The following is a 13,523-nucleotide window of genomic DNA, read 5'->3' as shown; positions in this document are numbered from 1 at the left end:
ATTTTTTGAGAGCGTCTCCTGAACCAGGGATAGACGAGAGGCGAGCCAAATCAGAAAAATGTCCGGCCTATAAATGAAGCATTCAATTAAGCGTGGCAGAAAGCAAGCGCCAAAGGAAATACAAAATGCCCAGGTGCAAAATAATGGGACAGAGAGGATGATGGAGCAAAGCAGGCCTCTCTGAAGAAACACCTGTTAAGGGATGCCTGGGTGGCTCAGAGGTTAAGCGTCTGCCTTTGGCCCAGGGTCTGATCCTGGAGTCCTGAGATCGAGTCCCACATCGGGCTCCCTGCATGGAGCCTGCTTCTCTCTCTGCCTATGTCTCTGCCTCTCTCTCTCTCTGTGTCTCTCATGAATAAATAAATAAAATCTTTAAAAAAAAGTTATCCTTTAAAAAAAAAAAAAGAAACACCTGTTAAGTGGATTTTTAAAAGATGAGAAAGACTGAGGCGAGTGAAAAGCCAAGGGAGATACCACACAGAGCATAGGGTGGACATACGGCGGGGGTGGGGGGGTTTGGAGTGTTCAAGGAACTGGAGGGTCGTACAAAAGGAGGGGAGAAAAGAAATCAGGAGCCAGTTAATGCAAGGCACTGTTAGCCAAGGTCATGTGCTTAGATTTTATCCAATGGGGATAAATTCTGACATGATCAGACTTAAGAAGCTGCTCTTAGTAGTAAGATACTATTGCTTTGTATCCCGAAGAATTCCAGCAATCTCTTCACATGTGTAAGTGCTGCCTTAACTGGGCGGAGGGCCCCTCTGCACAGCAAATCAAGTGATCTCCCCAGGTGTAGGACCTTGGGGTTCGGTCTGACGCGGAGTCATGTGCCATTCAAGGAAGTAACTGTCAGAGGGGAAGGGAAGAGCTGTCTGCCCCGACCCCCAACCACACACGTAACATTCACCAAGGCCCAGTGCTAAGGGCCAGACAGTCCCTTCCCAGGGAGACCGCCCCCCCATAACAGGGTCTTCTTCCCACCGACACCATCCAGGCAAGGAGTGGCCCTCCCCCTGCCCTTTCCCATGGCCCCATCCACCCGGGCAGCCCTTCATCTTCGTTTCCTCCAAGTGGTTAGAGAAGGCGGCAGGAGAAGGGAAGGAAAGAGCTTCCTTCACTCCCACCCTGCACCTCCTACACACGGCTTGGACATCAGGAACCTTCTCCCAGGGCAGTCCAATGCCTCAAAAAGATAACTGCTCACGAGGGACCCAGGGACAAGGCTTGCTACATCCTATAATCTTCACACAAACATAGGGAGCTGCCCGACTGGCTTGGTGTTTTACTCATTCCTGACCGTGGGGAGTGCTGCACACAGGGAAGGTCCTATGCTTCAAGTGAAGGCCCAAGCCTTCGGCCTTTGAAGGTGGGATTGAGCCAACCAGATAAATGAGCTATTTCCAGTTTGGTCTTAGAAGAAAAGGAAAATTTTGAGGTAACATGAAAACTTTTTTAAGTAGGCACCACACCCGGCATGGAGCCCATTAGGGGGTTTGAACTCACAACCCTGAGATCAAGACTCGAGCCAAAATCAAGAGTTGGATGCTTAGCCAACTGAGCCACCAGGTGCCTCCAAATTTTATTTCTCCACAAAGCAGCAGAGTCAGTCATTTTGTTAAAATTATGGAAAGGGGTTATTTTCTGATGTTTTGTTCCCTGCAAGTCTCATTCCATTAGTGAACCAAGTATTTGGTTGAATAACCAAGAGAATATTCCTCACCACTATCTATTGCCAATAATCAGCCCACTACATTCTTATTAGCTTTATCTATTCATAAAATTAACTAAATGCCAGTAAGGCAAAAAGATTAAAATAAACATTTACAGTTTGCGTTAGTATTTGTTATCCATTGAACCTTCCTAAAAGAAACTGTAGCTTTGCTTAATTTCAAACAAATCCATTATTTCTCTAAAAAACGATGAGAATCACCAAAATAAACCATCTTGTTTCCAGAACAATACTGCTTTGTGTTTTGGAGAAAGTACACTTCCTACGGCAGGAAAAATGACTTATTAATTTATAGTAAATTATACAAAAAAAAGAGGACTCCCCAATTTTGCCCTTCAACTTAAAATGTTTGTCAGAGTGTATTATACATTCACTTGAAGAGAGGTAGAAAGCAAGAAATCTCTACTACTCATTTAAATCATATTTATCAAGTGACAAATAGATAATACAACAATTTTCCATAAGCTGAAGTTAACTCCCAAACAGAAACTGCTTTTGAGAAAAGATAAAATTTAGAAAATGATTTGTTTTGAGACTTCTCATCAGGACTGGAATATAGAGAAGTTAAAAATGTAAGTATTTTTGTCTTTTTATACACAGAGTTGGATATACAGGCTTTTATTTTAAGTGAACCTTAGACTCTTGAAATTAAAACTGAGAATTAAAATATAGTTACTGATTATTTTCCAAGAACTGACTTGTGGCTTAGCCATGCAAGCCGTATAGGCAACTGTCATTTAACAACAACAATGAACAAATGACTCTTTGCTGCTTTGGTAATGGTAAGAAACTCTCACAAACCCTGAGAGAGACCTCAGCAAGCCCCCTCCCCCTGGGCCCCTGGGAGACGAGAGTCGCCCTGTTTCTGATCCCACTGTGACTGAGGGTTTCCATGGACAGGCGTTGGGTCCTGAGTGCTCTAGATGTCACTAAATGTGCAGCTTCAGAATACATCTTTCAATGAACATTTTAATAGGGGTGCTAAGTGCTAACACTTGAAATTGAACGGTGAGGGCACCAATTACTCCTGGAGAGACTTTCCTTTCCAGGCACCCATTCAGCACATGGTTCTCCGATCTCTCTGGCTACCCTGTCGGGTGTCTTTTGCTGGTGTCTCTTCCAGACTTCTAAACCACGGTATGTCCCAGACTTAGACACCTCAGCCTCGTCTCTGTCTACATTCTTGACCTTCACATAATTTAAATCTCATCCGAGCTCCAGATTCATATACTCCATCACCCACCAGACATTTCCACTTGGATTCCATTAGCCATCTCAAAGTTAACTGACCAAAAGTGAGTCATCAAGCACTCCATATCTGAGTAAGAGACCGAAATCATTAGGTATGCCCCAAAGTTTCCAAATCTCAAATATATCCCAAATTGATTGTGTCTCATCATCTATACCACACAACCTGAGCCCAAGCCACCCCGGCTTCTCATCGGACAACAGCTATAGTTTGCTCACGGGTCTCCTTGACTCCATTCTTGCTCCTAACGATCCAATTTCCACTTAACAGCCAGGGTGAGCTTTCTACAACTATAAATCAGAGGACTTCAAATCCTCCCTTAAAAACCTCCAATGGCTGCTGTTAGACTAGACCTTCTTCACCTCCATCTCCCTGCATTCTCCTCTGCCTTGGACTTCATTCTCTGGCTTATTCCTCAGTGTATTGCATGGCTCAGGTCCTTTGCTCTTCACTTCCTTCCCCTTCAAATTCTCTCACTGCAGATCTTCATTTGGCTCACCAGACATCTTCGTCTGGCTGTCTCTTTCTCACCCTTCAGATGTCAACTCCAATTTCTCCTCCTTTGAGGGCGTCCAAGCTCCTAACTAAAGCAGCCCCACCCTGCCCCCACCCTGGCATCACTCTCTATCACATTACCCTATTTGGTTTGCTCCATAGCAATTAGTACGTGACCTATTCTCAACCAATCAAATGGACCACTACAATTTAAGTATTTAAGCAGCTAAGACAGAAGCCATATAAATCCCAAGAGTTCACTGCATGTAGGCAAACCTGCTGCAATTTTTGAAAGGAATCTGGATGGGACATGCACATTCCATATACATTACAATTGAAAAGGAAATAACCCAGCTTTGCCACAAAAGCCTCCATAGAGAGCAACTAATTGCACAGGAGCAATCTAACTAAATAACTTACCAGGATCACATGCAAAAAATAACAGCAGATGGTTCTTACATTTTTATAGTTTAAATTAAAAAAAGAAATCGAACCACTTCCTATCAAGTTGTTGAGAGCAAAGTGTCCATGAACCATATGGCCTGCCTATTACTTCATTTGACCCATTACCCAACAACCGTTCCCCAGCCTGTAAGGAATATTACTCTGGGAGATGGAGGAAAGCAAAAGACTCACTTCAACATTTAGAAGATGGGCACCAGGAGGGACGTTAAGCAAACTGAAATTAATTACCCAAGAAGAGGTTATCGAGAAGTAATCTCATAACAATGTTTAAAACTAACCAAGGGTTGGGACCCAAGGCACCCAATGATTTGAATGATTTTTCTCTATCATTACTAAGAAAGAAACAGGGGAAAAAAAAAAAAAAACCTTAAATTTCCAATTTCCACAGCAAGATTTAATAAACCCACTCTGTGGAATTATCTTTAGACACGGAGGAGTATTAGGAAGATGAACAGATTTCTGAGAACAATCATTAAGTCCCTGTGCCAGGTGTCCATGTGACTTCCTTCCTGAAAGTATATGGGATGACAAGTTCTTTCAGCCTCTGCTGGCCACCTTCTCACTGCAGTCTACCTGCACCATCACCCACCACTCCCATCCAAACCTGTCTTCTGTTTTATCTCATTTAATTCTCACAGTAGCTCCGTGAAGTAGCTAGGACTATCCCTATGCCACAGACTGGAAAACTAAGGCCCACTTTATTACTTTGGAGAAATAACCCTAAGTCTCTGATTTCAAGTGTTCCTCCCTCACACCATGCTGTTTTCCTAAGCAGCTTTGGATTTACTCTTAAAGTAGGAGACAGAGAGCAGATCAATCAGGAGGACCACAAGGTGACGAAGAATGTGAACAAGCCAAGGCACAGCCACCGCGGCAGGTGCCTCACCACGCACGTGAAATTCATGCGAGACGTGGTCCGAGAGGCGTGCAGCTTCGCCCCATACCAGCGGCCCGCCATGGGGCTGCTCAAAGTCTCCAGGGACGAGCACACCCTCAAGTTCACCAAGCAAAGGTTGGAGACACACATCCATGGCAAGAGGAAGAGAGAGGAGCTGATCAACATCCTGCAGCCACAAGTAAAGCAGCCATCAAGAAGGACGGAACCCCTCCCCTCTGTAGGTAATAACCCTTTTGTGGAACTTGGGGGTTCTGGGCCAGTCCTGGGAAGGAGGCGAGACCCCCTCCTGCCAACATCCTTCCCGGGGCACAGTGAGGAGGGGCATGGTGGTGTACACAGAGATGCAAGCAGCCAAGTAGTCCTGGAAACTGTTTACAATCATAATTAAATAGCTCAATACACGCCGGGGGAAGGGGGCGACAGGCAAAAGCCAATCAGAGCCTAGGAAAGGGCAAGTGTGAGACTTGCTATGGAAAGTTGGAAGTTATTAAGAAAAAGTCTAGAATGTTTTAGAGCCTGAAAGTCAGCCCGTCAGGGTCAGCCCAACCCAACATCATATTTTTACAAATAAACAAATTGGAGGTCAGGAGAGGGTAGATGGATGGCTTGCAGAAAGCCACCCAGACAATTAGGTGGGCTGCAGGTCTGTGCCCTGAACCTGGACCTCCTGGCTCCCCGTCTAGTAGTCTCCAAGTTCTTGCGTTAGAATCAGGGGCTCTCTCCGAACATCAAGGAGACGACAGGCATGAGGCTCTGGTGCTCTGTTTCTCCTGCTTTCCTCCCAATCAATTCCAATTGTTTCCACACACACAGTTGATTAGTTCATTGGACCAAGAGTCATTGCTATGACAACGGGAGCAGCACAGCAGAGGAAGGAGAACCACAGCCTCCCAGAATTAATAACACAGGCCTTATAGTCCGCCCGCCTCCTCTCCCACCTCCACGAGCCCTCACCATGAACGGCTCGAAACTCTACTGGCTCCAACTGCTGGGACGCGGTGTCCTTACGTTGATTTAAACTGCCTCCCTGAAGCATTAGACTTGGCACCGTCCCCCAGAACACGACGGACAGAGGCCGAGAGACCTGCAGAGACCTGACTACGTCAACATCACGGCTTTGTTTCGTTCTGGGAGCCGTGTCCATTGTCTAAATCTCTTTTCCCCTCATGTCAGAGAGAAAGACAGATGCGCTTCCTTCCTAAGAGTTGTGTGGATTTGTCCTGACTTGAAGGACTCCAAAGGTGTCCCGGGCTAAGGCAGCACTAAAACACTGCAGTAGTTTGCTCGAGGAGAAATTAAATAAAGTCACCCACTATGAAGGGCTTTGGGAACAATCTCAAAGGATGTTTCCCAAAAATTAACTAAAAAGCAGGCAGCCCTTGGGTTAATGTTCATACTCGTTCTTTATCGACACAAATGTGCCAACACAAGTTTTGTTTTGTGTTGTTCATTGAAATATAATTTGCGTACCACAAAATTCACCCCTTTAACGAAAAGGTACATTCTGCTGTTGCTGGAACCTTTACAAGATTGGACCATCAAAAAAAAAAAAAAAAAGAAAGAAAAAAAGAAAAGATTGGACCATCATCACCACAATCTAATTTTAAGATTTTCATCACACCAAAAGGAAACTCTGTACCCATTAGCAGTCACTCCACACTCTCTGGGTCTTTGTAGCTCTGTTTTAGACATTTCATATAAACAGAAGCATACAGTACGTAGCTTGTTGTGACTAACGTTTTTCTTCCACTTAGTATGTTTTCAAGAGTCATCCATATTGTGGCTTTCATGACTGAGTAATATTCCACTGCATAGATTAACCACATTCTTTGTATCCATTCATCCACAGGACAGACATTGGGGTTGTTTCCACTTTTTTCACAATTATGAATGTTGCTATGAACATTCATATACGAGTTTTAGGTGGACATGTGTTTTCATTTCTCCTTTCATTTCATATTCCACCTGGGAGAGGAATTTCTGGGTCAGAGAGTAACTCTATAGGGTCAAAATTTTTGAAGAACTGACACTTTTTCAAGGCAGCTGCACCACACTACATTCCCACCAGCGGTGTATGAGGGTTCCAGTTTCTCCGCACCCTTGTGACTTCTCTTCTTTATGATAACCGTCCTCGTAAGTATGCAGTGGCATTTCTTTGTGATGTGGATTTTTATCTCAGGAGAAGTTGGCTTTGTTTGCTTGTTTGTTTGTTGGGAGAGAAAGTGTGGGGGCGGAGGGAGAGAGAGAATTTTAAGCAAGTCTCACGCCCAGCACAGAGCCTGATGCGGGACTCAACCTCACAACCCTGAGATCGTGACCTGATTCAAAATTTAACAGTTGAAAAAAAAAAATTTTTAATAAATAAATAAATTAAATTAAATAAATAAATCAAGAGTTGGACACTTAACCAACTGAGCCCCCCGGGTGCCACTCAGGAGTTTTTCATGGACACTTAACATATAAAATTTACTTCAACATATGTTACAGGCCTGAGATGTTTCTAGGAATTGTAATATAATACACTGTTGTACTGTTGTCTTGACATTTATAAAGTGGCCCAGAGTGAAGGAATAATCTCATGGGAGACTATAAATAACACATACCCATGTGCTTTAAGAAAGAGAACAGTGGACTAGAAGGACAGGACGTTTCAAGGGATTACTAATAGGGTTTCTGTGCTCCTCATTCCAGTAGCTAATACTAAGTATTGTACAGGAAGGCAGCGTACCAATATGGGGTGTAAATGAATCCACATAAACATGGGTATAACTCCCATCTCTCTGGGGCTCCGTTTCCTCATCTGTAAAATGGAGCCATTAAGACCCACAATTCAGGATTCTGAAAATTAGATGTACGCTCAGGCAAAAAAGGATCTATTGAGTGCCCGCCGTTCTAGAAGATGCTTGTGTCATGGTCAGTGTTACTTCATAATAAAAAGTTTAGACCGATTTACACCAAGCACGCGTATTACCTAAAATCAGCAAGCAGTGGCCATTTAAGGGAAAGGATACTAGTAGGTGACAATCACTCACAATGTACCAGCTGAGAGACTCGGCATCCCGATGCCTCTCTTGACACCCTAATGCCACATCACACCGCAGGCATCTCCAGGCCCCTGAGTCTACAACTCATAAGCTCAGCTCTATGAGGCCTTTAGTTTCTGAGAGTCCTAGCAAAATTAACTCTGTTCCAAGGTTATCTTCTGTACTCTAAAAAATAAATAAAATTTTAATGTGCAGCCGTACATACTGTCTAGGAAAGGTGAGGACTTATGTCTTGTGCAGGGACTCACAGATTCACCAGCTCTGCTATTACAACTTAGGAGCCTTCCAGAAACTTCCAGGGTAGCACCCACTGGAAACACAAGGCAGATGCTTCCAGGGAGCTGTCCATACCCTCTCCATCGTCACCATTTCCAGGCTGGCTGGCCTGACCTCCAGCACCTGCATGTATCTCCTGGCCCGAGGGCTTCTCTGGCTGCCAGAGTCCTCTCTATCACCTGACATAAGCCAGAGGGGCAGACATCCCAGCACCAACCCAACAGGCCCCAACCAATAACGGATCAGAGTCGGGGTAAATACCAAGTAGGTGCTCAGTAAAAAACTCTTGCTGCTGCTGCTGCTGATGATGATGACCAACGCCTGACGGGTAAGCACCAAGGTTAGGGTGCCAAGACACCATGAAACAGTGCTGGGGGTGGGAGGGAGGAGAAAACCATTACCCACTGTATTTCTCCAGGGTGTCAGAAACTGCTTTTGCTGCTGACCATTCTCATGTCCCACCTCCAAGATCTTAGCAGTCGTGGAGTTGCATGGTCTTGTTCTGTATCCCCCCTTATTCCTCTTTACCCCATCACCTACATTTCCACTTATCTGAGGCTCAGCTGCAAATTCCCAAAGCAGAAAAAACCTCCACGGTGCACCTTGGGGCAAACCATCCCTCACCTGGCAGTGACCGTCCACATTTTCCCAAGAGTGTCATATATGGTCCCGAGTCCACGAATCTGCCAATGTACAGACGTAGCCTCACAATGAAGACCCCCGTGTTCTCCTCCCCACCCTGCCGCCTGCCCCCATTTATGCCGAGACGACTCTATGACTGGGAACAGAAACGCCACACCAGGGCCAGGCCCAGACATCCCCATCCCCCTCCCACACTGGCTCTGTGCCCCGAGGAAGGCAGCTGGTGCCAGTTCCGGCCAAAGCCAAGGCTGCTCTCAGGAGAGGCTGTAATGAAACCGACGGAGCAACGACGACTGGCTTCTACTGAGTTGCCAAGGTGATGCCAACCACGTCTCAAGAATGAACAAAGGCAACACACGAGAATGAATCCTGTAAGCCTTCTTCCTGCAGGAAACCAGGCTAAAATTCTTCCTTTGCTGCCAAAAGTCCCGCTGCGTGGACACACAAGCACTGTCAGGATCGCAGACAGCCACAGAAAAAGACACTCTGAGAAAGGGAACTGCCCAAGTGATAATGAAGAAATTCAGAATTATTGCCTGGCTAACAGGCAAAATGAAGACAGAAGTGTTACTTCTGTTTAAGAAGTTAATGGAATCTGTGTTAATGAAACTAAGGTCCTTATTTATATGTGATTTTCGTTTCATATCAAAATATAATGACTCCCCCCCCTCCCCCAGTCTTCTCCATGTAACTGTTCTGTATCCTGATTTGCCAAGATGCAGGGGTTAGTAGATTGGGTCAGGGGCACGGGGTCTAGTCCAGGACCTCACCCTGCACCCACTTCATGATCTTAACCAATCTGCCTATTTTTCTGGGCCTCCTCCGCTCTATAAAGTCACAGATTGGATCTTTCCAACTCTTAACGTGCAATAATAATGTTCCGGGACTTTCCCCATAAGAACAGCTTCAATCCTGACCACATGTAGCACAAGAGAAGGTAAACTTTATTATTTTTTTTACAATATTTTTAAAAAGATTTTATTTATTCATGAGAGGCGGTGGGGCAGAGACCCAGGCAGAGGGAGAAGCAGGCTCCACACGCAGGGAGCCCGACGGGGGGACTCCATCCCGGGACCCCGGGGTCACGCCCTGGGCCAAAGGCAGGCGTTCAACGGCTAAGCCCCCCAGGGATCTGAAGGGTAAACTTTAAACTGGCGTGAACTTGATGTTTTATACACTCAGGAGAAGGGGGTTAAAATCGCTGCTATGGTTTTTCCAGCAGATCTGGTTTTCCATCAAGTCTGAAAAAAAAAGAAATCCGACTTCCCTCACCAGAAAGAGGATCTAAAGCTGTCCGCAGAGGGTAGAATGTAGGGCTTATCTGGCACACGGAAGGTGGCCAAGGGGACCAAAGGCCTCTTCTGGGGCACACTGCCCTGCAGGCGGCTCCCCGGCCCAACCTGGGCGGCCCAGGCCAGGCGCCACGTTGCCGACCCCTCCCTCCGGTTATGCCCAGGCCCCAGGGGCATCTCCGACGTGAAAGGCACACGGCGGCACTGGGAAAATCTTCCCTTTAGTTAAAACGTGAAATACAAAGGTGTTTGCCCAGACTTGCCCTTGGCTAGTCTAGGTGTGGTGCATACAGGGGCTCCAAGGAATCATGCCCTGCACATATTTACTGCAAATAGAACTATTTGCCCATGTATTGGACAGCAATTTTGCTTTTATGGTATGTGCAGACCCCTGATCTCCCATTTGTACCCCACGATTTCACAGGCTGGGTGGGAATATTAACTTCCCTTTCCGGGGATGGAAAATAACTTCACATGAGCGCATAGAAGGCAACAGTTTGAGCTGAGAGTAGGACCCAGAATCTCTGATTCCCAGCCAAGCCTTCTATCCATAACACCATATTGCATCTCATCATGGAACCTCCAAGAACATATTTTAACTCTCAACCATAGATTTTTTTTTCTAAGAATTCCATGCATTTGGGTTGAAACGTGATGGTATCACCCAGGGTGCAGTGGCGTGCTTTACATACTGCTGATAAAGGAACGCCCATGAAGTTCAGGACGAAAAATGTTCCACAGAATGACTGCATTAATGCAAGCCAGCAACAGTTGCTAAGTTCGGGGTGGCTCCGTCAGGATTGGCGTGCAAAGTGCACCCCTGGAGGAGTGGCCCAGCAGCACCAGAGGGCCGCGGACACCAGCCCACAGGCCCACCAGCAGCGGGGTCAGGTCGCCGGGAACCCGGGGTACAGAGGCGCGTCATGCAGGCCTGGAGGCGCCGGAGCCAATGAGGGCTCCACCCCAGCCCGAAGGGCACCGATCTGCTGCCTCCCCTCTGCGCCCTGCTCGGCCTCCTCCCTCTGTACACTCTCACGGCCGCCAACCGAATAAAGAACAGACCAGGGCTCTGGTGAAGCCTCTTCTCCTTTGCACCCTCCTCTTCCATGCGAGCCCCTGTGCAAGGGCTCAACCACTCCTGTAGTCCAGCCACAAGCCATGTGCAGAACACAAAGAAGTCCGTCTCTAACCCTGAGCCCAAATCTCTATTACCAACTGCTGGATTGAAACCTCAACTGAATGTCCCCAAATACCCGAAACAACCAGAGGGAGCTGGCTGCCTTCTTCCTCCTCCTTTCCCCTCCTCCCCCAACCCACCCACCACTGTCTACCACTGTCCCCAGTCATCTAGGCTGAACCCCTCAAGCTAACTTGCCCACCATCACCCATCTGTTGCCAGACTGGTGGTTCATTTACTGGATCCATCTCTTGCTGGGCATCTCAGCTACCCCTATGACTCTCTACCTAGACTTCTGCAAGAGCCTTGCAGACGTCTGCTTGTCTCTCCTACCTCTATTCTACATCCTTTGCCAAATTCATCTAGCTCTGACCCAATTCCTAAAAGATGGCATCTGGCCACTTGCTAGGATACCCTACTGTACGCACGCCCTCCAGTGCGGTCCTTTCCACAACGCAGGACCTACCAACCCACCCAGATGAGTGCTTCCCTGCCCAACCCTCCTGCAACATGCTTGCGGCAACCGCCATGCATCCACCTCACTGCTCTAAGTGCTCCCTTCAACTGGAATGGCATATTGATCCCTCCACCTTGTTATCTGTCAAGACACCACCTGGTCTTTAAGGCACATGCCAAATGGTATCTCTTCCAAGATTAAGGCTTTTTGTGAGCCTCTCAAACAGATGTCACTTCTCTCTCTCTTTCCTTTTTTGAACTTCTGTGGCACTTCGCTACTCTTCCAGGAGGACTATGACACTAACTGCTTCATAGTACAGTCATCTGGAAGTGGGATGTTATGGAAAGAAAGTAGGATCCAGGGTTAGAGACTGGGGCAAGAGAGGTCTAACATATTTGAGTGACTCTCCTGCCAGACCCTATGCTTTTCCTGGGTCATCACATAGATTTCTCACAACTACTCAACTACCAACCACTCTTTGCCTTTTACTAGTAACAAGGTCAGGTTCAGAGAGGTCCTTGACTAGCAAAGGGTCATGAAGCCCATATTACATTTGCATAGAAGTAAAGACCAACTAATAAAAGGCATGTCGAGCACACAGAACGCGTGTCGGGCTCAGTTGCAGAGCATGTGACTTCTGATCTCAGGGTTATAAGTTCAAGCCCCAAGGTGGATGTAGAGGTTACTTTAAAAAATAAAATAAAGGGGATCCCTGGGTGGCTCAGTGGTTTGGTGCCTTTGGCACAGGGCGTGACCCCAGGGTCCCGGGATCGAGTCCCACATCGGGCTCCCTGCATGGAGCCTGCTTCTCCCTCTGCCTGTGTCTCTGCCTCTCTCTGTGTCTCTCATGAATAAATAAATAAAATCTTTAAAAAATAAAAAATAAGAATAAAAATAAAGTCTATAAAATGCAATTCTTTTAAAATAAAAGGCATACAAAAATCACTGTACTAATTGCTAAGCACTGTATATGGATTTGTTTTTAACGTTATAAGTTATATTACCCTTTTAATTATTTAATTTTTAGTTACTTATTTATTTTTAGTTATTCAGTTATCTATTTAGGACATGTTTTCTATCTTACCCATCTTTGGATTCCCTGCAGCATTTATGACAATTATTAAAAGGGCTTAAACAGTTGCTTAATTAAATTGGATTCCTGGGACGCCTGGGGGGCTCAGTGGTTGAGCATCTGCCTTCAGCCCAGGGCGTGACCCCAGGGTACCAGGATCGAGTCCCACGTTGGGCTCCTCACAGGGAGCCTGCTTCTCCCTCTGCCTGTGTCTCTGCCTCTCTCATGAATAAGTAAATAAAATCTTAAAATAAAATAAAATCAATTGGATTCCTGATGCCATGATTTGAATTTTGAAAATTTTGAAAATTTCCACTGCAAAATAAAAGTTCCCACTGATTGAGGGAGGTAGGTGCATGCACCAGGCATAGGCTGCCTCTAATCTCCCAGGCGGGAAGGCTGGTGTTACTGTCCCTGGTTTATACACGAGGAAGTACGAACACAGGACGGCGGGTAACAGCCACACGGCTACCAAGCAGCAGAGGCAGGAGGATCTGACCTCAGCTCATGATTTCCTGCCATCCCACACTGGCGACCACAGACGTCCAAGGCGCCAGGTGCCGCCACAATCCAGCAATGTTCCTGCATGGGAGGGGATTCCTGTTGTTTCCGAGCACAGAAACTTCACTCTATCCCTTACACACGAGAGCACTGTGAGCTCCCCCTCACACTCTACTCAATACTGCCACAACCTCCTAAGCGCTGGGATAATCAGCACTCTCTCCAC

At 46.4% G+C, this 13,523-nt stretch overlaps 1 protein-coding gene across 1 annotated transcript in view; it reads right to left on the bottom strand.

Annotated features, from left to right (window-relative positions):
• The window catches only part of KIF5C (kinesin family member 5C), a 151,060-nt gene that overhangs the window by 99,543 nt on the left and 37,994 nt on the right, over positions 1-13,523 (bottom strand). The window lies entirely within an intron of this gene.

This window comes from Vulpes vulpes, chromosome 5 (genome assembly GCF_048418805.1).
Source record: "Vulpes vulpes isolate BD-2025 chromosome 5, VulVul3, whole genome shotgun sequence".
Taxonomy (NCBI): Eukaryota; Metazoa; Chordata; class Mammalia; order Carnivora; family Canidae; genus Vulpes; species Vulpes vulpes.
Note: the sequence above shows the minus strand (reverse complement) of the source record. Positions and strands in the feature narration are given on the sequence as shown.